General features: G+C 43.0%; 1 protein-coding gene across 1 annotated transcript in view; it reads left to right on the top strand.

Annotated features, from left to right (window-relative positions):
* Nucleotides 1-5,105: 5,105 nt before the first annotated feature.
* LOC119655363 (sodium-dependent serotonin transporter) overlaps nt 5,106-26,841 on the top strand; it is an 89,182-nt gene continuing 67,446 nt past the window's right edge. Inside the window, exon 1 of the mRNA XM_038061222.1 lies at nt 5,106-6,123. The gene's annotated coding sequence lies outside the window, so the exon portion shown is untranslated. The remainder of the gene's footprint in view (nt 6,124-26,841) is intronic.

Here is a 26,841-nt window from a genome sequence, read left to right as displayed (position 1 = left end):
ATATCAGTGGTCATCCAGGCCTTGTGATTACTTTCATAATCCACTGATAAGAGCGGTACGTTTGTAAAATAATTAAGATGTTGAGATTACCCGATTACGGGCTTTTGTACCACTCATGTTGGCTGCCTATAAACTAACCTCAGACGAAAACATGCACGGGAGGAAAGTTATCAAAAGAAAGAGTAACTACCATCATAGTTACTCTTTCTTTTGATAACTTTCCTCCCGCGCATGTTTCACCTTTAAATTGCAATGTCTAGTCTGAGGTTAGTTTATAGAACAACCCGGTCTCATCCGCATTAAAAAGTTTTTCATCACTAAATTGCGAGCGTAAATTAGGCTAAACTTTTTTCTAACCAATCGCTTACATCACTTTGTTGAACTGCTTGATTTCCGACAATCTTACGGAAGACAATGTTGTGTCTTCCTTTAAAACGGTTGAACCAAATCATTCAGCAATTTCAGTTAGGGATATTCAACCCTTGGGCAAAGAGGTTAGCTTTTTCTTGAAGCAGGGGTCTATTTACGGGCATTCCCCGGTTACACTGAATAGTGTTTGATTTACTTGTTCTTGAGTGGATGTCCTCACACGTGTAGAATGAGACACATCGAATTCCCTTGCGAGGGCTACATTTCATTCACCAGCTTCTAAACCGTGTAATATTGCACTTTTCTCTTCAATTGAGAAACTCTTTCGATTCGTGGAACTCATTTTAGCGCACGTAAAAGGGTCCTTAATCTCAATAAATGAACTAGTCGGAATACCGGTGGTTGGTGCTTTGGGGATAACGGTTTTGTGTTCATGTTGTGTGGAAAACTCACTGCGAAAATCCAAAATATTCCTTCATATTTTTTTCAAACTACAAGATACACGTCCATATTATCATCATCATCAACGGCGCAACAACCGGTATCCAGTCTAGGCCTGCCTTAATAAGGAACTCCAGACATCCCGGTTTTGCGCCAAGGTCCATCAATTCGATATCTCTAAAAGCTGTCTGGCGTCCTGACCTACGCCATTGTTCCACATCAGGCAGGGTCTGCCTCGTCTTCTTTTTCTACCATAGATATTTCCCTTATAGACTTTCCGGGCTGGATCATTTTCATCCATACGGATTAAGTGACCCGCCCACCGAAACATGTTGAGCCGGATTTTATCCACAACCAGACGGTCGTGATATCGCTCATAGATTTCGTCGTTATGTAGGCTTCGGAATTGTCCATCCTCATGTAGGGGGTCAAAAATTCTTCGGAGGATTCTTCTCTCGAACGCGGCCAAGAGTTCACAATTTTTCTTGCTAAGAACCCAAGTCTCCGAGGAATAACGAAGATCCTCGAGAGTGGCTTCACAATAACGAAAATAGGTGTCCATCTGCAGTTGCTATGTGGCACCCAGTTTTACGAGAGAGGAGTTTTTAACAATAGCGGAGCAGCTAGCCAGGATAAACGAATATAACCCTAAAATTATAGCTGGTGATTTTAATGCACTGAATGAAGATTGAGGCAGCCGAGAAACGAATGCAAGAGGGCGTATATTTTTTGAAGCTTTTCTCGTCTGAACTCCGCATGAACAGTTTTCGGAAAAGGGAAATGGGGTGGGTGATAAATATCACATTTATTAGTGGGACTTTAGCTAAGGATCTCCATTGGCAAGTTAGTAAAATTCACACACACAGCGACTATTAGGCTGTCAATGTTTTAATCAAACAATCTGCAAAAATAAATTGGTCCCGGAAGACAGCTGCAAAATGGGCAGTGAGTTTCAGTTGTTCCCAGAATCAGGTGCCGAACTTCTGGTGGAACAGTGAAATTCAGGAATGCCGCAAGGCGTATCTCAAAACATTCTGCGAAACACGAACTGATCTGGATACGAACATGAACAATACAAAGAGGCGGGGAACACTTCAAGCGGCTGTGTAAGGAATCTGCTTTGGACCCCTGGAGTGATGCCCAAAAAACTGTAAAGTCTAAAATTAACAGCAAATGCTCCCCACAGATTCCTTGCCCTGACTTGTTAGACGAGATAGTAGCAAACCTCTACCACAAAATGTAATCATCGCTAACTTTCCTATTGTGGAAGTGGATCTCATGGAAATTCCCATGGTAAGTGAGGAAGTGGTCCTAGAAGTAGAAAAGAAAATACCGGAAAATAAGATTGTTGACTTGATAGTATCCCTAACAAAGTTCTTAAGCAGCAGTGAATATAGCGCCAAATATGTTCGCCGAGGTATATACCGTATGCCTTAAGGAAGGAGCATTTCCCACCTTGCGGAAAAAGCAGAGGCTAATTCTTATTCCCAAGACAGACAAAACTTTGGGTGAACCTTTATCTTACAGACCGATATACCTTGGCAACCGAATAATCTACAATAGATTACCTCTGATTCTTGAAATCAAAAGTCGTCTCTCCGAGAATCAGTTCAGATTTCGAAAGAGAAGGTTTACCACCGATACAGTTAATCTGGAGGTGAACATATCTAAGACTGTTATCGAAGAGGATAAATGGGAGGGTAGAAGTACCTGCTGCGCATTATTGCCAACTTTTTAATTGATATGCTTCGTTGCTGCGTTGTGTTTCAAATGAAGGACCTAAATCATATCAAACAAGATGTGGAATTCCACAAGGGTCCGTCCTAGGACCAACCCTCTGGTATACGGAGTGTTGAAGTTAGATTTTCCTACCAACGTGGTTACCATCGGTTTCGCAGACATCATTGGGCTGCCGGTTGTGTTACGTCGCCTTGATGAAGTCGAGATTTACGTCAGTGAAACAGTTTATAACGTTAAGTTCTGGCTGGAGATCGCAGGCATATCGCTCACAGAGCGTAATACGGAAGCAGTACTTATCACTGAACGGAGGAAGAGTACCACTATGAAGATCAAAGTTGGGACACAAATAATACACTCCTAGCCTGTGCTTAAGTTTTTAGACATAATGACCGACCAGAACTTAAATTTGGTATGTGTGGAGGGGTGCAGCACCAGGGCATATGACACCGGAGAATTGTCGAGCCATCGCCTGCTTGTTTCAGGGGTCATCAGCTCGATGCATTGGAAAAGAAAGTAAGTAGAATGATGATGATATTGTGTCTATCAAATAATATCCGGCAGCGATGATCCCAATTGATATTCTGATGAAAGAAGGACAATGCCTTTATGATCAAGCGTATCTCATTTGAGAATCATCACGGCTGCAGTTTGCAAGGACCGAGACTCTTGCTGAGTGACAGGAAAGGTGTAACGAGTCAGGGAAAGACTGATAGACCCACATAATTATATGGAATATTCGGAGATGGACTCTGGAACAATCGCCTCCTCTAAACTCCCGTCTCGTCTCGGCTCATTGCAATCACTTGAAGGTTATTTGGTCTACTAACGGTAAATAATGCTCGGAAGAGTAGTTTGTCATGTGGGGTCTCATTTGAAGGATCTCAATAGGCATTTTATAAAATCATTATAAAACAAGTGACAAAAAATATAAAAGAGTAATTTCATGTACCAATATGAAAACACTCAGGACTACAAATCATTCCACTATGTGTACAAACAAAATCAGTATTATGTTGGTCGATTATAAAAGACAATGAACGGCGTCTTGCGGTAATCGAGATAAAGATGTTGCGTGACGTGACACGTTTTGGTCACATCCGAAATGAGGATATCCGCGATCGTTATGGGCTTGTACCGATCGTGGAAAATTGCGAGACAGACGTCTTCGATGGTATGGTGCATCCAGATCAGGCATTTGATAGAGCCAAATGGCGAAGCCGATCACGACGAGCCGACCTCGCTTGTGAACGGGACAAAGGCTGAAGGAAAAGAAGAAAAAGTGTTGCTTTCAACAAAAAAAACCCCAAGAAAATGCATTACCTTTGTTTGTTGTGAGAAGGTAACTTGAATATATTAGGCATTAATTTGAGAAGTTTGCTTCAAGCTCGATCATTATTACTAACACTATATCAAATCAAAAGCTACAAAAATAAATTCATATCAAAAATAGTAATATCGCAGGTCATTTTTTCGATGTGTATTCTTGAATGGTGTCTCTCAAAGTTTGCCATATCTTAGAGCCACAAAAACTGATTCTTGAAGTGCCTCTAGTCTTTGATTTGTTTATGTACTCTCATATAAGATTTTTCATTTTAAATTTTATTTTTGTTCCTATTGCTGCGTTTGTAAATTTATTGCCTTTTGGCTTTGCGTATCAACAGTCCTAATGACAAAGTAGCGGAAGGTTTGATTACTGGTTTATTAAATACTTTGGTTGACATACATATAAAAAGATACTTATATACTAACCACTATCTAAGAAGTAAAAGATGACTATCATCAATTAAATTAGAAGTGAATTGCGTTGTTCGGTAAAACAATTATGATTATGTTGTGACTCTTAATATTTAAGTGATTACAAGCAATTCTGATCATTCACTTTAAAATGGTCTGCCAAACTGACTTCAGGGTCATGTTCAACTGAAATAATTGGAACCTTTGAAAACCGATGATGATTATTTAGTTATTTTTGGTAGAAAACATAGAGGACATTCATACGTACATACATAGTTAACAAGAACGCATCATCACCTTTCCATAGAGGTTGGTAGCCCAAGATAAACTATAAGCGCGTGTCAACCGTCTCTCCTATACAGCTGTTGGCGCCGCATGTTGAATCTCTATTGTTTCCTTTTTAGTTTTTTTTTTACTAAATTCTATCTATTTATCTATTATTGATTATAAGAGTCCCCATTGTCATCAAATCGCAGAGATTGAAGTGGATGATTAAAGATTACCCCCTAATTGTTTTCGATAGAGTGTGAACTTCAACAGTTAAATATCTAAATATCGAAATCTAAGATAATGAATATAGAGAAATAAGATGCAGCAAATAATAACAATACTTCCAAAACACAGATAATAATTTGTTTATCACGACATAAGCTGCCGGTTACGTTAAGTAATGATAAGTTCAAAAAGATTGAATTACGATAATTGTATCTTTTGAATTGATGGTTAGATAATCGTTTAACGGGTTGTTCATAGATGTGTGTAGAATGTAGTAGATACTACGTGGTTGGTCTGGATAAGTTAGTGACTCGAGAAGTTCACTCACTAGTGGTAAATTGTAGTGAGTAGTGATCTTTTGCTGAAGTTGTTATTATAAATAAACTCGGATTAGGGATGCTACACAAACGTTTAGTTTAATCAATTAATGTGTTTGTGAGACTAAGTCTATTAATCATGATGAAATCTACCTACATATATTGTTTATATTTTACTTCTGAGTAAAGTGACCCTTATTAGAGTGATTTACAATATTTTCGGATAATCTCATCATTATGGATATCTACAGTGAAAATTGCAGTCCTTACAAGAATTCTTGAGGTTTCTGAGAATTTTTAAAGATATTTTAAAGTATTCAAAGTAGATAACCAAATCTTTTCCTATAATTGGTGAAATAACTTTAATTTCCGGCGATCCTGTGAAGTCCCATTCTTTTAGCAAGCTGAATATTTTGACCAACATATACCCATGACTTTAAAGTTTTTAAGATACTTCTTGCCTTTGATTTTATTGAAACTATCACCTACAATGGATTCCTTCTTTAACATGAGAATGTCATTATCATTTCCAAGTTTATACGTATAAGTTGTGATTGAAATACAAGATTGACATATTGTGGACGTAAGGAAGCCGATGGGACCATAGTTGAAAACAATGCCCCAATTAAAACCACATTATCAGTATCGGTTTGCCTACTTGAATGACTTCGAATTTATTGTGTTTTATCAAGCGTATGTGTGAAGTGAAACCGCAAAATATACAAATAATTATCACTTTTGTATTCTATAATATTAAAAATGTTAATGCAACGGTGGACCCTTCCATTGTAGAATAAAATTGATAAAGACAGTTTAATTTATTTTCGTGAATGAGACAGTGACTCATGTGTGGACATCGCTCCTTGAATTTCAATCGTTTTTGCCTGCTCTCGAAAGTATTTATAAAGGAATTTAGAATAAGGAGCCATATAGAAGTTTAGTTTCATACTAAAATTGGAAATGCATTTTAAGGACGATATATCAAGCGGAAATAAAAGGCTGTATAAGTAGGTCTAGCCGCTGGAAGGTAGGTACAATGCTGGTTCTTATAGTTGTAACTAGAGAAGGATTGAATATTTTATCAAGTTTCGTGTTCCTGATAGTTTATCTATCTGTCCGCTAACCAACGTGCAGACGGTACAGCGGTTGTGGAGGTTGAGCGTCAGTCCCTTGATTTTTCGTTCCCCAGGTTCGAATTATGGTTGCGTCATGGATGTTTGTGCTTGTTCTTGTACTTGTCCTTCAGAAGCAGACCTATCACTTGCACACAGAGGTATATGAAATGATTTACGCATAGGATGGCGGATTCCAGTTTTCGGACAAGTTACCGGCTAAAACACTGCCTTGTTGCTTCTAGGATGATGCAAAGAATCTCAGTTATTCTGATATCTCCCCTACCCGTCACGATCCTTTCCCTTCTTTTTAAAGTTTTCCTTTCTTTTCAAGGTTTTAAGGCCAAAACCCAAATGTGATCAAAACCATAATAGTTTGTTCTGTATCTTTCTGCCTGTCTCACGCACTATTTTTGGAAATGGCTGCACTCATTAGGATCAAATTTAGTGAATGCATCATCATCATCAACAGCGCAACAACCGGTATCTAGTCTAGGTCTGTCTTAATAAGGAACTCCAGATATCCCGGTTTTGCGCCGAGGTGCGCCAATTCGATATTCCTAAAAGCTGTCTGGCATCCTGACCTATGCCATCGCTCAATCTCAGGCAGGGTCGGCCTCGTCTTCTTCTTCGACCATAGACATTGCCCTTATAAACTTTCCGGGCTGGATAATTCTCATCCATACGGGCTAAGTGACCCGCCCACCGTAACCTATTGAGCCGGTTTTTATCCACAACCTGGCGGTCATGGTATCGCTCATAGATTTTGTCGTTATGTAGGCTACAGAATCGTCCATCTTCATGTAGGGGGTCTGAAATTCTTCGGAGAATTCTTCTCTCGAACGCGGCCAAGAGTTCGCAATTTTTCTTGCTAAGAACCCAAGTCTCCGAGGAATACATGAGGACTGGCAGGATCATAGTCTTGTACAGTAAGAGCTTTGACTCTATGGTGAGACGTTTCGAGCAGAACAGTTTTTGTAAGCTGAAATAGGCTCTGTTGGCTGACAACAACCGTGCGCGGATTTCATCATCGTAGCTGTTATCGGTTGTGATTTTCGACCCTAGATAGGAGAAATTGTCAACGGTCGCAAAGTTTTATTCTCCTATCTTTATTCTTCTTCGTGTTTGACCAGTGCGGTTTGATGTTGTTGGTTGATTCGTCTTCGGTGCTGACGTTGCCACCATATATTTTGTCTGGCCTTTATTGATGTGCAGCCCAAGATCTCGCCTCAATCGCCGCCTGCTCGATCTGGATGAAGGCAGTTTGTACGTCTCGGGTCGTTCTTCTCATGATGTCAATATCGTCAGCATAGGCCAGTAGTTAGGTGGACTTAAAGAGGATCGTACCTTTTGCATTCACCTCACCATCACGGATCACTTTCTCGAGGGCCAGGTTAAAGAGGAGGCATGATATTGCATCCCCTTGTTGTTAACCGTTGTTGATGTCGAATGGTCTTGAGAATGATCCTGTTGCTTTTTTCTGGCCTCGCACATTGGTCAGGGTCAGCCTAGTCAGTCTTATCAATTTCGTCGGGATACCGAATTCTCTCATGGCCGTGTACATTTTTACTCTGGCTATGTTATCATAGGCGGCTTTAAAGTCGATGTATAGATATTGCAACTGGTGTCCATATTCCAACAGTTTTTCCATTGCTTGCCGCAGAGAGAAAATGTGGTGTATTGCTGATTTGACTGGAGTGAACCCTTTTTGGTACGGGCCAATGATGTTCTGGGCATACGGGGCTACCCGGCCTGGCAAAATAGCGGAGAATATCTATAGATGGCGTGATATCTCCCTTTTTATGTATGAGACAGATAACGCCTCATTGTCAATCGTCAGGCATTGATTCGCTGTCCCACATCTTGAGCACAAGTTGATGAACCACTTGGTGTAACTGCTCACCTCCATATTTAACCAATTCGGCTATAACTCCATCGGCCCCTGGCGATTTATGATTTTTAAGTCGATAAATTGCACGGACTGTTTGTTCTATACTTTGTGGTGGCAGTATTTGTCCGTCGTCTTCAGTTTGTGGGACCTCCAACTCGCCGATGTTCTGGTTGTTCAGTAGTTCATCAAAGTACTCAACCCATCGTTCCAATTTGCCCATTCTGTCGGAAATCAGATTTCCCTCTTTGTCTCGGCATGATGAGTATCGCGGTGTATAAGGCTTCATCCTGCTGACTTGTTGGTAAAACTTGCGCGCCTGGTGCGGTTACTTTCTGTATTTTTCTAGTTCACAGACTTGTTGATTCTCCCAGGCTTCCTTTTTCCGTCTGTGAAGTCGCTTCTCCGCTCGACGGAGTTCGTGATAAGTCTCTGCGCGTGCCCGCGTTCTTTGAGAATATGGAAGATCTGCGGAGAATCTGCTTATTCCTTATCCAAATCCAAACCTATTTCGTCACGGTGCTAGACTCGGCGATGAAGGATAGCATCGCCCACTGAATCCATCCATGGCTTGCAGTCAAGCTAGCATGAAGGATGTCATCGATAACGAGAGAAAGAGTATCGGCGGTGGAGTGCTACACTGACGGACCCCGCTTTGGGTTTCAAACTCTTTTGGGATTTTACCTCGATGCACCATGTAATATGCGTCGTCATATGTTGTTCCGATAATAATCCACCTCTGCAAATATTCATCACTCGTAGCTCCTTATGTTAATCGATCCGTCTCGCCATTTCCGTAGTTAATTAGACCTTGTGACGTCCTTTTGGAACATGAGCGACAGCTTCATCTCGGTAGATATAAAGGTATTTTTAATGGTATGCCTCTTCTCTTTAATAAGCTCGGGAGGTTTGTTGAAAGTTTGCATCATTTGCGTAGTAAGAAAGTTCTCCTATTGCTGGAAAACAGTTGGATCACGGAAATGGCTCGCACTGAATATGAGGGGCGCTCTGCGCTTCTGCAAGTAGGTGCGGTAGCGACTCGCAAAAAGTAAACCACTATCAGATGATGATCCCTACCGAGACCAATGTATGCACTTCTTCTGTTATGCATATTTAGAAGACTCCTACTGCTGATCACTGGCTTCAAATGAGCTGAGTACATTGGAAATCTTCGTTGGTGTGTACTACCCTTTGTAATTGTGATGCTCCTTAACCTGTACCGGAATCTTTCAGTCATAAACCTGTCAGAAACTGGTTTCCAGGTCATGAGAGCGCGCCTTGTAGTTCGACACCCAATTCGCGTTTACTGCCATTGGGCTCTTCAGAGTACAAAACCAGAGTGTCACGAAAGGAAGAGGAGTACTCTCCAGAGTCCCATTTTCAGTTGCAATTGGAGAAAGCGAGTGCTCTGATAGGATATTCTGGTTTCTTATATCTGGGGTAGAAATACCGTCAATGTATCTGTCTATAGATTCGCTTCAGGTGTGAATAGCTTCCGAACTGCGTGGCCCAAAATGGAAATATGTACGAGAAAGTAAATGGTTCCTTCTTAATTATCTGCGGCGATTACATTGTCTAATAATAAAAAGAAAATTAGAACTGGACTATGTCATTGAGATTAGAATTAAAGCAAATTTAAAATAAAAAAATGTCAAACCCAAAGCCTCCCGTTGTCTTTGAGGTCGTAATATGAGCTCCTGTTGCCAGGCTAATCGACTCATCTTTGTTGGATGCTATAAACGCCAACGTTTTCCTCAGTTTTCATTCTTTCCGCCTAGATATTTTCCAGTTAAATTCCAAAAAGGAATGCACATTATGACCATCTAAATCCTGCAAACTTTAGTAATCCACAGATATTAACCGTTGCATAATTTGTCAGTTGAGTTGCACAAGAATCCAACGATATCCTTCATGGTCAGAAGGTAATTCTTTGTTGTCAGATTTATTTTTGTATCGTTTGGTTGTGCAACTAAGACGAAGTTGTCCTGATGAATTATTTTTTTCAAATGTAGCTTCAAAACTCCTGAGTATATGATATCCTTTGCAGTGGATTTGCATATTATGTGAATATTCAGATTTATAGTTGAAGACTATTCAGAACGAGTTATGTAGCTCGGGAGGTGACATCGGTCGACAGAAATGCAGGAGCACTAGCCCCCGGTATTTGCTGATATACATATAGTGAGAGTGCAGTGAAGTGTTGTTTTAATTGAAAATTGCATAATCTATGTGGATGGCTTCCACTTGCTAACGAGTTCATTTTTGCGTTTTTATTTTCGTGTAAGGTACTTCAGGTGTGAGTGCTTTCGTCCGTTAGATAAACACAGATTTCAGGATTCGAAAGCTATGGAAATAATAGACAACCACTCAAGTTCCAGATTTTCTTTAAGCCTGGCGGAGAAAGCCAAACCCTTAACAATTGACTGATCTTATCTGAAGGTAGGCAATTATCTTGCTACAATATGTTTTATCTTTAATGGGTTTGAAAACTACGAAGATATTATGATGCTTTCTCTTATTCCTAAATAAATTATTAAATTTTTAACCATATTAGAGGTCTGAATTAGTTGGGACTCAGAGTTGAAAAGAGTTGGCGTTTTAGCGGCTTATTGGTGTGTTGTGTGTTTATCGTCTACTCAGATGTGCAGTGTAGACATCCCAATAGTGTCTTCTGTTATTATCACTTTTGCGAGAAGCATTTGATGTTTAATAGCATTGTGTTTCAGTTTCATTATCATCACACTTAACGCTGTGCACATGATGAGCTTATAACTGTGAGATAAGCACAAGGACGAACATAAACGCCCATGACGACATGGGATTCAAAGACGGGGTAACGAGATTGAGGTGCTGATTTTCGAAAAATCTAGGCTTGATCTGGTTCGCGTACCCAGAGGATCTACTAAATAACGTGTTTTGCAGAAGTAGGTTAAATACTGAGTCATATGAGACTTCTGTGTAATGACATATTTTTCTGGTTGCTCGTTCACAGAGGGTTTTTTTTTTAACATTTTCATATTATATAGGAGGGATTCCTTTTGCGTTGGCTTTCTTATTCAGTCCTAAATCATTTTTATAAGGAACTCCTTGTTAAGTTGACAAGCCTAGTAGGGTTATCATTTATAGGACGCCGGGCTTCATCTATAATAAAATGACCGTGCCACATGCATTTTCGATTTTTGACACTAGTCGGTATTCCCCTTTCAAGCTAAGTATAAATTCAGGACAGCAAAGTGATCTGGGCCAAACGCTTATTCGAGCTTTATAGAAGACGCCTTTGGGCTATGGAAGTAGTCAGGTACCTACCCTGCCCTGCTACAACCCTTCGAGACAGGGGTGGTAATAACGGTGTACTTGAGGGATGTACATTTTAGAAGTGGCTATAGATCAGCAAAAAGGAGACTCCGCAGCGCTATAAATAAAAGCAAAGCTCGCGGCGAGTGGCGTCTTTTTATCGCACCGTCTCCGAACCGGCTGTGATGATGATTGCGGGAGTGATCCCCGTTGCCCTCCTTGCCAAGGAGCGCAAAGCTATCTATCGCCGTAAGGGCGAAAACTTAAGAGAAGTGGTTGCCCGTGAAGAACGTCAACGCACCCTTAGCGAGTGGCAACTTTCTTGGCAAAATGAGCCAAGGGGCAAGTGGACTGCGCGGCTCATCGACAAATTAGACCCATGGTTGAACAGAAAGCACGATGAGATTGATTACTTCCTTACCCAACTTCTAAGTGGGCATGGAGGTTTTCAGTCTTACCTGCACAGGGTTGGGAAGGTGCGATCTCCTGATTGTGTGTTCTGCAATAGAGTGGCGGATGACGCTGAACACACCTTTTTCTCTTGCGGGAGGTGGGACGGCCTCCGCCAGTAGCTTAATGCAGATACAGGGGAGCTCTCTCCAAACAACATTGTCAGAGAGATGCTGAAGAGCGCTGGCAGCTGGAATCGTATTGCGCATTATGTTCGGGCTCTTCTTACTACGAAGAAGATTGAACTCGACCGGCAGAGGGATCGGACGATAAGGGGTTCCCTGAACTAACAACAACTCCCTTCCTCCCCTCCCCTCCCGTTGGTGAAAGGAATTCCCTGACTTGAAGGCTCCCAAAGCCGGGAGAGCGGGAGGGCTAGCCCGAAGTAATGTGTCAAACGGTTCCAGGCTAGTTCTCTGATGACAGGGAGGTGTTTAGTTGGTAGTCCGCCAGCGTACTGTTGCGGGAGTCCAACACTCTGTGCGTAAACGCATTCACCTACCCTACCCAAAAAAAAAAAAAAAAAAAAGAATCAGGGCTGCAGCTTTTCATTTTCGATACTCTTGTCAGTGAATAATTTTTTGCAATTCAATCAATAATTTGGCCGCCTGTAGGAGTAGCCTCTTAGGAAAGCAACACCACAAGCAATTTATGAGTTCGTTTGACTCCACTTCCGCTTTTCCTTTGTTTGTTTGTTGGTTGTAAAGTTTGTTCGAAATGACAAAATGTGTGGCTCTTTGCATTTAATGCTTAATCGACATTTCCTAAAAATCAGCCTTTCTTTTGAAACTTACTGAAAAAAGGAAGACAGGAGAGGTGAAGGATAAAAACCTTGAAATATGATATGTCTAGCATTCCGACGAGTCCAGAAAGTACTAAGAACCCCAAAATCTATTTTTTAATCAGATTATCTTCACAACCGATAACAGCTACGATGATGAAATCCGCGCACGGTTGTTGTCAGCCAACAGAGCCTATTTCAGCTTACAAAGACTGTTCCGCTCGAAACGTTTCACCATAGCTCTTACTGTACAAGACTATGATCTTGCCAGTCCTCATGTATTCCTCGGAAACTTGGGTTCTTAGCAAGAAAAATTGCGAACTCTTGGCCGCGTTCGAGAGAAGAATTCTCCGGAGAATCTTTGACCCCCTACATGAGGATGGACGATTCTGTAGCCTACATAACGACAAAATCTATGAGCAATACCATGACCGCCAGGTTGTGGATAAAATCCGGCTCAATAGGTTACGGTGGGCGGGTCACTTAATCCGTATGGACGAGGATGATCCAGCCCGGAAAGTTTATAAGGGCAATATCTATGGTAGAAAAAGAAGACGAGGCCGACCCTGCCTAAGATGGAACGATGGCGTAGGTCAGGACGCCAAAGAGCTTTTAGGAATATCAAATTGGTGCACCTCGGTGCAAAACCGGGATGTCTGGAGTCTGGAGGAGGTTGTTGCGCCGTTGATGATGATGATGATGATCTTCGATAATGGAGTATCTTTATACTATATTCGGCGAAGAAGCTGGCTCATCTGGATCCCGATCGTAAACTTCAAGATGTTTTTAGGTCATTGTTTGGGGTGCTAAGTCTTCGCTATGCCAAGCGGCCTTTGGTGCCTTCTCCATCGGTTTGGTTGTTAGGCAGATCCTCTCTATTCAGATATAGTCAGCCATGTCACTCATGCAGGGAAACATCCACGTCTCTATAACCACAATGTAGCGTTTCTTGCTTTTAGGGTTTGTTTACTAATGGTTTTGAATAGAGGGCAATAGAGCGAACAAAGTTATGGTAGATTTCGCAATAGAAGTATTGATCTTAAAGAACGTTAGTTGCGGGGCTTCTCATCACCTAAGTACACTGATTCGCAACATAATTTTATGCTTAGTTCATCCCTTACTGACATCATTCATTACCCCAAGATGCTTTAATCGCTCAGTTCTGAGCACTTTGTGGTCACTGGTAGTGATCATGTCAGTTTCATTGGGTTCGGTTATCAAAAACTCTGTTTTTTCCACATTGAGTTGCAGGATGTATTGCATGAGGCGATCAGTCCAAATTTGCTGGATTGCTTTTGGTTGCATTCACTGATCACAATATTTAGATGATCAGCAACTAAGGGTGATAATGTGACGCACATTTTCCTAGAATTTTTTTTCTTTCTTTGAGGTGAAGTGATGAAGCTATCGGCATATTTCAGGATTCTGGTTGGGTTTGGTATGTGAGTGGGTCTAGGAACGGGGGGCTAAGGGCAAACAGTGCAAACAGCGTCGCAAATAGAATTGATCCTTAAGGGTTCAATTTGGGTTGGCATATGGTGAAAAAAGAATTATTAGCGCAGTGTTAGTTGATTATATTTTGGCATAGGTTGAAAGGGTTTAGGTTTGTAGCACTTGACTGACAACCCGAGCTTTTTGGGTTTGCCAAAGTTTAATTGCATTGATGAGCAGAGTTGGAAGAAGGGTTATTTGCGAGGAGGCTTGGAAGATTGGAAGGTACTGATAGACTTTAATTTCGGTTTTGAAGCTTTAATCCAGTATGTGAATAATGTGGTGGACTTCACGAACAGTAATCGAGAGTTTAGGGTATGTATTGCCACGAGTTTGCAGTATGCTTTTTGAATTGCTGGGTTCAAACAATGAAATAAGGGAGATTCTAAAGAAAGCGCGGCATGTTTCGCATAGCCCAATCGGTGAATAGTCGTTGGTAAAATTGGAGGTAATTGATATTAATAGTTACATGTGTGCAGCGAACGAAGAAGGTCAATGGCGTTTAGGTTGCTTCTATAATAACTATCATGGATAATGATTTGTTAGTTGGCCGCCGCAGAAGGATCACGAAGTGGTGACCCATTGGTATCAAAGAGCTAGTTGGGTAGTGGACAGATATATGTTTGGCAAACTACCAGAAATATAGTTTGGTTGGGGGCGTTGTCATAAATCATTCGTAAGTTTAGATGTCGTTATCATGGTATAGGTTTATGGTTTTGGAAATATGCACTTCAGCATCACAATTTTATTAAAGCTTGGGCATTAATGGTAGTTCGCAGTAGTCGCTTGTTCGCAATTGATGCCTTTTGGATTTCCCTTTAGGATGGTAGAGCACTCAACTTGGACTTTTCGCAGAGATATTCGAGCTCTGCTGGCTGTTTTTGCACTGCAATGTCTGCTTATTCTGAGTTCCCTTGAAGCAGATCAAGGTTTGGTTGATCGCCTCATAGTGAACGATGTCAAAAGAAGAATCGCATGCTACTAGTTACAGATTCAGTTTCTTCTATGTTAATTTTGTCTTGAAGGGAGAGTGTAAGTGATGAACCTCGCCTTGCTTTTTACGAAAAGATCTTTTCTGGCCTTACACTTCACTTTGTTGTTAAGGACAATTTAATAAAGAGTTTCCTTGGCATTCTTTTTTTAAATTATGAACTTTTGGTTACTGTGCAAGATAACATTTTCTTTGCCTTAAAATTCCAAACGGAATCAACCACAACAATAAGTTGGGGAAATTGAAAACAAGCTTTTTGTTTATGCTGATCCCGTATTGTCTGCGTATGTCCTTTTTAAGGTTTTGTGAGAGTATAGGAGTCTTCGGCGATTGGCCAGCAGGTATGCGTTCATATTTAATAGTCGCGTCAGAGTGGTGATTATACCGAATTTTTTAGTTGGAAATTATCAAAGGCTCTGACATTGACGATCGATGATTTTCATTATGATCTATAGTACCAAAATTCCTCACAAAGCCGGTTTGATTGACGGCAATTTGAGTGATATCCCGAATCTTAATTATCTGAATCGGGCAGTATCCGTTCTATCTTGTTCTGTCTTGTTGAATAAAGCCATTAAAAAATTAGCAGTGGTAGAACGGCTCTAGCTCCTTATCATTCAAGGCTTGACTGCGATGTCGTCAGGTGCAATTTCTGCAATCTTTTCCTACCAATTGGGCTGATTTATTGAATTGAAGCGAATAGCGAGAGTATTTCCGGAAATGAGCAATTTTTTCCATTTATCATAGCTCAAATTTAGTCGCAGCTTATCGATCGGCAATCTATCATAGTTACCATGGTTCATATCTGTCCCAGGGGCAGCATGACCGAAAGTTCGAAAGTAAGCCGGTCCAAGGATAATCAATTACGTTTTAGGATTAAGTGAGCCCTGAGTTCGCAGTGAGTTGATCGAGGAGTGGACTAATTGGGGATCAACAGACTTCCGTTTTTTTTTTAATCCACCGACTTGCCGTTTTAGGGAAGGTACCCACTTTAATAGAAAACTGTCACGGACAATTCTATACAGGACAAAGGCTACGCATCAGACCCTGTCTTCCCTCTACCTTGCGAGCAATGGAACCGAAAGTAATTCCCAGTTGCTATTTGCTTAATTGGCTGGTTAGCACCAGAGGTTGCTAGGAACAACAAATATTTCGTATGTAGAAGGACGTTAAACGTGAAGGTAAATGACATTAACACAAGTCAACTTCAACCATCGCGAGCGGCTCTGGAGGTGTTTGCGTAGACTTCATAAGATTCGAATATTGTCATAGCGGTAATTTGTTTATCGTATCGGAATTGTGGCAGGGCTACTTGGTTTTTTTTGTGGACAGGGTAGGTAAATTCCTTTATGCACGAAGTGTTATACTTTTGCAACGGTATGCCATTGGACTATTAACTAAATATCTCCCCATTATCAGAGAACTACCCTGGAACCGTTTGACACATTATTCCCACTCTCCCGGCTTAGGGTGCCTTTAAGACAAGGAAGGCGTTTTCGCAACGGGGGAGAGAAGAGAAAGGGAATTGTTAGCGAAGAGAACCCTTTGCCATCCGGTTCTTCCACCGATCGAGTTCAATCTTCTTCGTAACAAGAAGAGCCCGAACGCAATGCGTAAAATGACTCCACCTGCTAGTGCTTCTCAGTATCTCTCTGACAACATTGTCTGGAATACCATTCTATTTTCCATGAGAGAAAAGGAGTGTCGTTCACGATTACATTACAGAACACACAGTCGCGGGATGCCTGGAAATCGCCGTTGTCTTTGTCAAAGAGCATCGTTTGCTGAATATAATAACAAACTTTTTTTTGCACAACAGGGTGACGTTAAATTTCTTGGTTCCAATCGGCGTTTGCTGAACATAATAACAACCCTTTTTGCACAGCAAGGGGACGTTAAATCTCTCGGTCTAAATGGGCGTCTCCTCTGTCTTTCCAGTTAACGAACGTGAGCTGCAGGGAGCCTGTGCACGTATTGGTGACAAAAAGCTTCTCGCTGAAATAGCACCTACCGTTATCTCCTTACCCATCTCTTGGACACTATGAAAATCATGTTGGAGAGGCTGAATTAGATACAATAAGCTACCCCCATTCATTGAGAAGTCCGATTACGATAATGTGAGTTTCGATAAGCTATTTTACGTCTAATGCGTTAACAGGTACCGTGAATCTTATTTGAGATGCGTTGATCTCCGGTGAATGGTGCGCAGTGGTGATCCTGGACACCAAACGTTTTTTATGTAACACACGTAGGCTGGATTAAGGCACTTTGACTGGATTAATTAGCTTGATTAAGTGAAAATTACCTGTCAGAGAGACTCCTATGGTGTCGAATAGGTGAAAAACCGAAGGAATGTATGTATTGCTAAAGAGTTCCTGAAGATTTTGCATTGGAACTTTTCAATGAAAAATAATGGAGGGCAGGATCTGTTTTGCAGAGAACCTGGCCGTGGTTGTAGTTGCGAAGCACATCGAAAACAGAGGACTTTCAAGGCATCAAAATATGGTTACGAATATTTAAACGGGACCTATGATAGGACTGCAGGAAGGTCGAAGTTATTAATAACTCTGGTTAATATGGGTCGGTAACGGTGGTGGTAATAATAATGCAATGTATGAACTAGTTTATATTCAGTTCAAGTTAAGTTAATCCATCTGACTGGAGATTCCCGGAAAGTCATTATGAAGAAATTGTACAGAGTATTTGAGATTGAATCCTGAATGCCCCGTTATACCTTAGCAACCTCATTGGATGAGGTTCATGGAGAAAAGATCAGGTTGAATGCAAACGAACTTGATTAAGGAAATTTGGACAGCACAAAACGACAACGAATACAAGGAAGACGGAACGAACCTTCTCCTCAACTTACATCTTCAAAACCTAGAAAGAAAAGTCTACGTTGAAGGCCAACAAATGAGACACCACATAATATTTATAGTGTATCGTAGAATTAACATTGGAGTATCAGTTTCAAAATGTGCAAGAAACTTGGTAGGACTCAAACAGCTAAAACAGGATTCCAAACTATACTCGAACTAGGTACGTCACGTTTGCTATCATGTGGGGAAAAGCGATCAGAAAATGTGGAGACCATAAAAGAACCATAAAATATTAACTGCCAAACTATTCACTATCAACCTCAGTATATGCAAATTTGGTTAACGGATACAAACCACCTAAGGTTCAGGGTTGAATAGAGTTCAATGTTTATGTGTTGCATAGAATTTTATGTTAACTTTTCCTATACTGATGTAAAATTAACTTTCACCGCAGACGTTTCAGATACGGCCCGGAACTAAAGTTTTGGCTAAGATGGCCAAAAGGGCTTTTTCTCTACGAAGCTATCGTGTACAGAAATATAATGTAATACCTTCGGTAGAGAATTACTAAAAATATTTGTAGTCTGCAATTTTTTCCAAAAAACATCTTGATTGTTGAACCCTTCTGGTACGAACCAAAAGCGGAAGAAAGCTTTACCAAGATGACTAAAATAACCCCAATGCATCCCAAAGTCCACAGGGGAAAGAGATCACATTTGGGTAGGAAATCAAGAGTGGGTAAGCACTATAAGGTCCCAACCAAAGTCCAGGAATGCTCAGATTGTAGTTGCTTCCTCTATTACAAGAACTCAGATTATAAAGTAAAATTTAGAGCGCAGTTTCACGCTTCTATTTGTACAAAAAAGCTTCTCTGGTGAACCATCAGTAGTCGCAACTGTAGTTGCTTTGTTAATAATAGCTGGATTTTTACTAAAATTTCCAGTATTATGTTGAATATTTTGACTTATATAAGTGCCTAATTTTGTTCAACAGCCTTAAGCAGATTTGCGGGGAATTTCCTAAAATATAATAATATATGCTATTATTATTTTAATTCAAAAAGATATCGAGTTGATTGTACTTTGCGGCCTAGATGTTATATAGAGTACTTTCTGAGAATGGTTCCTTAATTTATTCTTTCGGCAAAATAAAATGCAAACGCGGAGAAAAAAGGAGCCCTTTTTTCCAAACGATTCAGATAGGTCAGGATTATTGACGCTATACCACTTTAACAGTGTGATAGCCGTCGGCTTCGTGGGTGATATTAGGATAACAATGGCAGCAAAACGTTCGGACGAAATCGAGATCTGTCCAAACTACCCGATATCAGTTGCTGCGCATAAAGCAGCAATAGTACTGGTCAGATGAGGGAGCGGAATCCACAAAACTTTTGCCATGGGTGTTTAGTCATAGTTGTATAACTAAAAAATCAAATCACGCAACTTATATTTGTATTGTAAATATATTATTTCCGCTTTGTTTTGAACAAATCTTTGGATGGCAATTTTGTTAGAGTTGTTTCTTATAAAACTTGTGGAAAATATTAGTAACAAATATTAAACCGCTAAAATACTCAACAACCCTCGTCAATTTAAACGAGATAAAACTTTCTAACGAGAAATTTACCAAGTTGCCACGGAATACAATATTTTAAATTAAAGGAGAAAACGCGTGTGTTTACGGCCGCGGTTGGATACAGAAGAGAGCGACTTATTTCCATGCGGTCCTTACTGTCCCAACCAACGGCATTTTTTTGCCGCTGGTTCTCCACTCCCCTGATGCGTTCAGAAAACGCGTGAGTGGAGAGTTTCGGAGTTCAGCGTCATCTACCCGTCCGCATCCGCAACATCCGAAATAAATTTCGAATGCTGCAGATCCTGCCGCGCCACATCACTCCGCCCCCAGACGAAACCTAGGGGGTTTCGGCGACGGATCCCCGAACTTCGTTCGCCGTTAATCCACAAAGCGGACACGACGTTGCTTCGGGGCGCACACGGGTTTCAGCCTGGACAAAGAGACCGCCTTTTTGTGACCACCGATCTCGAGCTGGAAGAAATGTTCTCCACGCTCGAGAACGCGGTACGGGCCCTCATATGGAGGCTGCAGCGGCTTCCGGACGGCATCCGTCCTGATCAGCACGTGCGTGCATGTGTCCAGTTCCTTGGGCGAACAAGCAGGTATGGACGAGTGTCGAGTGGGTGGTGGCGCTTTGATGCGTCGGAGATTGTCCCTCAGCAGACGCACCAACCCCGACTCCGTGAGACCCGATCTCTTGTCGAAGACCGGATCGCTTGGGAGTCTTGGGTTCTCTCCGTAAACCAGCTCCGCGGGGCTGGCAGCAAATTCCTCTCGGCGGGTTGTACGAAGGCCGAGTAGGACGAGAGGCAAGACTTGAGTCCAGGACGGGTCGTCGCGTGCCATAATGGCGGCTTTCAGCGTCCGGTGCCAACGTTCTAGCATCCCATTGGACTGCGGGTGGTATGCAGTAGTCCGCTGGCGTTTAAAACCCAGGAGTTTGCCTAACTCGGAGAAAAGGGTGGACTCAAATTGCATTCCCTGGTCAGTGATGATCACTGCAGGGACGCCAAAGCGAGGTATCCACTCTCGGCAGAGGGCTTCGGCACAAGATTGCGCCGTAATGTCCTTCAGAGGTATTGCCTCAGGCCACCGCGTGAACCTGTCGATGATTGTGAGGCAATACTTGTAACCGTGCGAGTCTCGCAAAGGCCCTATTATGTCGAGGTGTATGGTGTGGAAACGCTTGATAGTGCGGGGGAATGAGCCCACTTCTTTCCTTACATGCCTGGAGACTTTACACTTCTGGCATGCGATGCACTCTCTGGCCCAGGAATTGATATCCTTGTTCATGGAGGGCCAGAAGTATTTTCCGGTGACTAACCGGTTTGTTGTCCTGATGCCGGGGTGCGCCAAGTCGTGAACTGCGTGGAACACTTCCTTGCGAAATGTGGCCGGAATGTATGGCCGAGGTCCCTTTTCCGAGTCTTCGCAGCAGAGCGAGAGGTTTGAGCCGAAGATGGGCAACTCCCGAAATTTGTATTTGGGGTTGGACTTGAGGCTCTGAAGTGCTGCGTTATCCACTTGCGCCTTGGCAATAGCCGAGAAATCGAGTGAGGCGGGGATGTTAACTTCGGAGACACGAGACAAAGCGTCAGCAACAATGTTGTCCTTCCCGGACACGTGCTGGATGTCTGACGTGAACTGGCTTATGAAGCTCAGGTGTCGAAGCTGACGAGGGGACGCTTTGTCGGGCTTCTGTTTCAAAGCGAACGTGAGAGGCTTATGGTCCGTGAACACTGTGAACGGCCTGCCTTCTAGGGAGAAACGGAAGTATTTGATGGACAGGTATGCGGCGAGCAGTTCGCGATCGTAGGTGCTGTAGTTCCGTTGAGCGGGATTCAACTGCTTCGAGAAGAAGCTCAACGGCTGCCAAACTTGGTCCACCTTTTGGTGAAGGGCAGCACCTACTGCGATGTCAGAGGCATCAACAAAAACGGCTAGGGGTGCATCTTGTAGAGGAAATGCCAAGAGTGTAGCGTCAGCCAGTTGCTGTCTGGATTTATTGAACGCGCAGACAGCCTCTTCAGACCACACAATCTCTCGTGTGTCTTTTGTTTTGGGGCCAGACAAGTACGCGTTCAAAATGGACTGGTGATGGGCGGCCTTGGGCAGGAAACGACGATAAAAGTTTAGCATGCCCAAGAACCTCCTCAACTCCCTCACTGTTTTTGGACGCGGGAAGCTTGTGATTGCTTGCACCTTGTCTGGGTCGGGCTGTATTCCTTCAGAGGAAATGGAGTGGCCGAGGAATCTCACCTGTTGGTGAAGGAATTTGCACTTCTCAACGTTTAAGACTAAACCGGCCTCAAGGAGACGTTGAAAAATGCACTCGAGATGGGCTAAGTGCTCAGACTCAGTAGAAGAAGCGACCAAAACATCATCCAAATAGACGAAACAGAAATCGAGGTTTCGCAGGACTGAGTGAATGAACCTTTGAAAGGTTTGCGCCGCATTGCACAATCCGAAAGTCATTCGGGTGAACTCGAAGAGTCCAAAGGGTGTGCATATTGCCGTCTTTGGAATGTCTTCAGGAGCTACTGGGATTTGGTGGTATGCCTTGGTTAAGTCCAAGGTCGAAAAGATGCGGCAATTCGCGAGGTGATGCGCAAAGTCGTGGATGAGTGGAATCGGATATCGGTCAGGAACAGTCTGTGCGTTTAGCCTTCTGTAATCCCCACAGGGACGCCATTCGCCATTTGGCTTAGGGACCATATGTAAAGGGGAAGACCAACAGCTGTTTGAGGGCCTGCAGATACCCTGTTGAACAAGTTGTTCAAATTCTTTCCGCGCGATAGCCAGTTTCTGGGGTGGTAGAGGACGCACCTTTGAGAAAATCGGGGAACCAGTAGTATTTATGTGGTGCTGCACATTGTGCTTTACTGGTTTCGAGAGACTACACTCGGTAGTTATCTGGCTGAACTTTTGGAGGAGTGTCCGAACACGAGAGTCGGAGATGTCTTCCAAAAGAACGGAAAGGTTATTGTCAGCGTGAGATACCATTTGGCCCGACGAATTTAGTTTGGTTATGGGGTCTATAAGGGACTTATGTTGCAAGTCCACCAGCAACCCATAGTGACACAAGAAGTCTGCGCCTAATATGGGGAAGCTGACATCCGCCAGGATGAAACGCCACGGAAACGTCCTACGCAAGCCAAGACTCACGTTCACTTGCCTGTACCCGTATGTATTGATGCGGGAGGAATTTGCTGCCGCCAGTTTGAGGGGTTGTGGAAATAGTCGATGATGCTGGGGTACGGGAAGAACCGAAACCTCCGCACCCGTGTCGACGAGGTAGTTGCGCCTGCTGAGGGGGTCGAAAATAGTTAGGCGACGTGGCGCTGCGCTCTGGGTGGCCGTCGCCAAGACCCCCCGCGGACCTAGTTTTTTGCGGTAGGCGCGAATTTGCAAGGTAGCGTACATCTTGTCGCTTTATCTCCGAAGTTACTATGATACCAGCAAATACCTTGGTCCGCAGGCTGTCTTGACGACCTGCTACCCGAACGCCCTTTTCGTGTGGCAGACCGTGAGCGAGCTCGCGACCTGGCACTCGAGCGCTGAGCGTCCAACGTCGCCCGCATCTCGGCCACGCTGGCAGTTAAGGCCGCGATCTCGCGCCGTAAGTCGCTGACCTCATCCGACGGTGGTTGAACGGCCGCTATGGTTGGGCGAACGTACACCTCCTGTACCTGATCGGCCGTTGCTGCTAGTTCCTCCAAGGAACCGGAGACGCAGGCTAGGATCGCCTGGGTGCCCTCCGGGAGCCGACGCAGCCAGAGCGACTTGATCAGGTCGTCGCCGATCTTGCTCCCACCCAATTGTCTCATTTCACGAAGCAATTGGCTGGGAGTTCGATCACCCAACGTTAAACCCGCCAGCAAGTGGTCTAATTTTGCCGACTCGCTTGCCGACAGGCGCCTGATCAACTCGCTCTTGAGCTGAGAGTACGATGCCGACTTCACTACGTCGGACACCAGAAGTATGGACTCTTCGTCCAGGCCGACCACCGCGTAGTTGAAACGGGTCGCGTCCGATGTGATGCCGGACATTTGGAACTGTGCTTCCAAATGCACGAACCACAGCTCGGGGTTCCGCCGCCAAAACGGAGGAACGCGTACGGCGAGGGCGGTCACTTGTGGGTCCGATGGGCCTGCCGCGTCTTTATTGTCAAACGACATTTTTCTTACCGAGAAGTACGAGATTGAGATGCAAACGCGGTGAGTTTATACTGAAACGCGGTGAACTTTACACCGACACGGCAGGCCGCACCCACAAATGCACGCACGAAACGAGAAAAACGACAACCGAAGCGGACGCTCTCCAGCGCAGACCAAAAACACCAAAGAAAACGGAGAACTCGCGATGCTAAACACCTCAACGCCGTCTCTTGCAGCGGATTTAATTTTATTATCACTTTTTACTTTTAATCTAATGAACAATTAGTGCGAATAGTGCACAACTAATGCTACAATTGAATTTGGATATAAAATGATTACAGAGATGAGATAATATGAGATAATGAGATAATAATATATATAATAATTTCAAGCCGAGCTGGGGTCCTCCTCGACGGCGGCGCTGGTTCAAATCCGTCGGGCTGTAGCTGCGGCGTTGGCGGTGCTGGGGACGTCCGTTTGCTGCTGATGTTGATCGTTGTCGTGACAAACTACACCAAACCACTATCGACTCGTCGCCAAATTCTTTTTCCACCTGTATGAGATCGAGTAGGGAAAACTCTGCCGTTCGTGCTCACGGTTGCTCGATGTACTACTCCTAAATTCTCAAGGAAAATGTGCTCACCAAAATGACGACGGCAATGACGCGGCCACTGACTGCGAGGAAACCGGGCGGTTGTTCTACTTATCCTTTCCGAATGCTGCAGCGCCAAATTGCTCTGAACCTGCTCGCGGGCTGGACTTTGCCCAATTCTGATTTTCCGGATTTATTATTTTTACGTCATTAATCCGCCCACACACATTGGGAACACTTTTGAAGCGCGGATAGTATTTCCTGCAAAGATTGTCGGAAGGTCGTGGCAATGATGGCTGGTCCGGTGCGTGAAAGGTGTTGTGCAGGAGGGCGCGCGTACGGGAAGTCGCGTGAAAATCTACTTCTGGTGAGGGTCCGTCGTGGGTCGCGCAGTACACTGTGTAGAGAAAGTTTTCTCGCGTTTTTTCTTGCCTCTGCTCCGACTCGGGATGTGGAGATGCGACACGTTTTCGCGATGTTTACAACGGCACTCGACACTCAACTGTAGATGCGAACGTGTGAAAATCGCTTGCCGTAAGGTCTACTGATACTTTTGATGGATTTCTCAGTGTTTGGAAGTTCTATTTCTGCCGTGTTGCTCGGACGAATTTTGTCGTTAATAGAACTTCACCAATGGCGGCGATGGCGGACAATTTGTCACTTTTCTGTTTTTATCGGGGTCACCAATTTTAGTCACAGTTGTATAACTAAAAAATCAAATCACGCAACTTATATTTGTATTGTAAATATATTATTTCCGCTTTGTTTTGAACAAATCTTTGGATGGCAATTTTGTTAGAGTTGTTTCTTATAAAACTTGTGGAAAATATTAGTAACAAATATTAAACCGCTAAAATACTCAACAACCCTCGTCAATTTAAACGAGATAAAACTTTCTAACGAGAAATTTACCAAGTTGCCACGGAATACAATATTTTAAATTAAAGGAGAAAACGCGTGTGTTTACGGCCGCGGTTGGATACAGAAGAGACCGACTTATTTCCATGCGGTCCTTACTGTCCCAACCAACGGCATTTTTTTACCGCTGGTTCTCCACTCCCCTGGTGCGTTCAGAAAACGCGTGAGTGGAGAGTTTCGGAGTTCAGCGCCATCTACCCGTCCGCATCCGCAACATCCGAAATAAATTTCGAATGCTGCAGATCCTGCCGCGCCACAGGTGTGCCCCGTCTTTAAAAGTTTCAGACATCATATTTTTGGTGCCGACGTACTACTGCATTTTCTAACAGAAATCCTGCGATACATCAACGTATCTGGGATATTTCCTAAGACGAGGCCATCCCATGTACAGTTATCTTTACGAGAGAAGTAGAGTTAATCCATCTGATTGCGGATTCCCGGAAAGCCATTATGAAGAAATTATACAGAGTATTTGAGACTGAATCCTGAATTTCCTGTTGTACCTTAGCATTCTCACTGGATAAGGTTCATGGAGAAAGGAAAAGGTTGAGAAACGTAACGTGTTCCGAATGTGGACGAACTTGATTAGGGAAAATTGGACAGCACAAAACGGCACAATAGTGGATTACGCTTGGAAAACAGTCTAAGCTTCCCATCTCCATCTTTTAAACAAGTTGGGAAACCGCAAGCTGGACGCTACAGGCATGAAAGGGTTTTGTGTATTTCTTTTATAAAGACATTTGAGTGTGCATTTTGTCCAATTAGTACGTAGCACGTAATGTATGCATATATTATGTGAGAATATCCTCTTTCGGGTGATATAGAAAGATAAAGAAGTAACAAATTTGACTTATTATAACTTTGATAGTAATAGTGTGGTTCCCACCAAACTTGGAACGAACATGCTAAATGTTATAGCCTACGTTGCTGCATTCGTGATTCTATGATGAACTTAAGGGGAGTTTAGTTACTAAAAATTATAATAATATACTGTTATGAACTTCATTTGAACATGGGTCCGTTAAAGAAATGATCATCTCGACCCCCCGCACACCCCACCTTTCCTACAAATGTCAAAATTACTTAGTAATTTCGGAAAGTACTAATCGAGAACTTTCATTTGATACCTCGCATGACTACATTTGGTGAAAAAATGTACACCCCTCTTTTCCATGTCCATGTACATGTTTCCATATTTCCATGTCCTTCCGCCTTAAATTCGACGTGAAAGGATATAACTCCCTGTATCCGTGAGCTTTCACAGTTCCCACCTTTCTACGATATTTGGTGCTAATCGCTATAACCGTCTTTCTGTGTTGAATGGTATGGGCTTCCTCTGTCTGTCGAGGAAGCTCATACCATTCAACGCGAAAATCTTGAACTCTCTGACCTGAGGAATGTTTAACAAATGGCGTAGACAGTTGGCGACAAAGTTTATGAAGTCAAGCAAGTTGTAGGCAGTGGACCTATGCTTAACAAAGCCGTATTGCTCTTTCACAATGTAGTGGCCAAAGCGGGCGGACAACCAGTCGCAACCATATCTTTCCACGATTTTGGAATAGGAGGAGAGGAGGGAAATGGGACGGTAACTCTCGGCAAGCGTACGGTCGCCACTTTTGTGAGTGGGGATGGTGAGAGCTTCATTCCACAAGTCGGGAAAATGATTGCCTTTGAGGC

This window comes from Hermetia illucens, chromosome 4 (assembly GCF_905115235.1).
Source record: "Hermetia illucens chromosome 4, iHerIll2.2.curated.20191125, whole genome shotgun sequence".
Taxonomy (NCBI): domain Eukaryota; kingdom Metazoa; phylum Arthropoda; class Insecta; order Diptera; family Stratiomyidae; genus Hermetia; species Hermetia illucens.
Note: the sequence above shows the minus strand (reverse complement) of the source record. Positions and strands in the feature narration are given on the sequence as shown.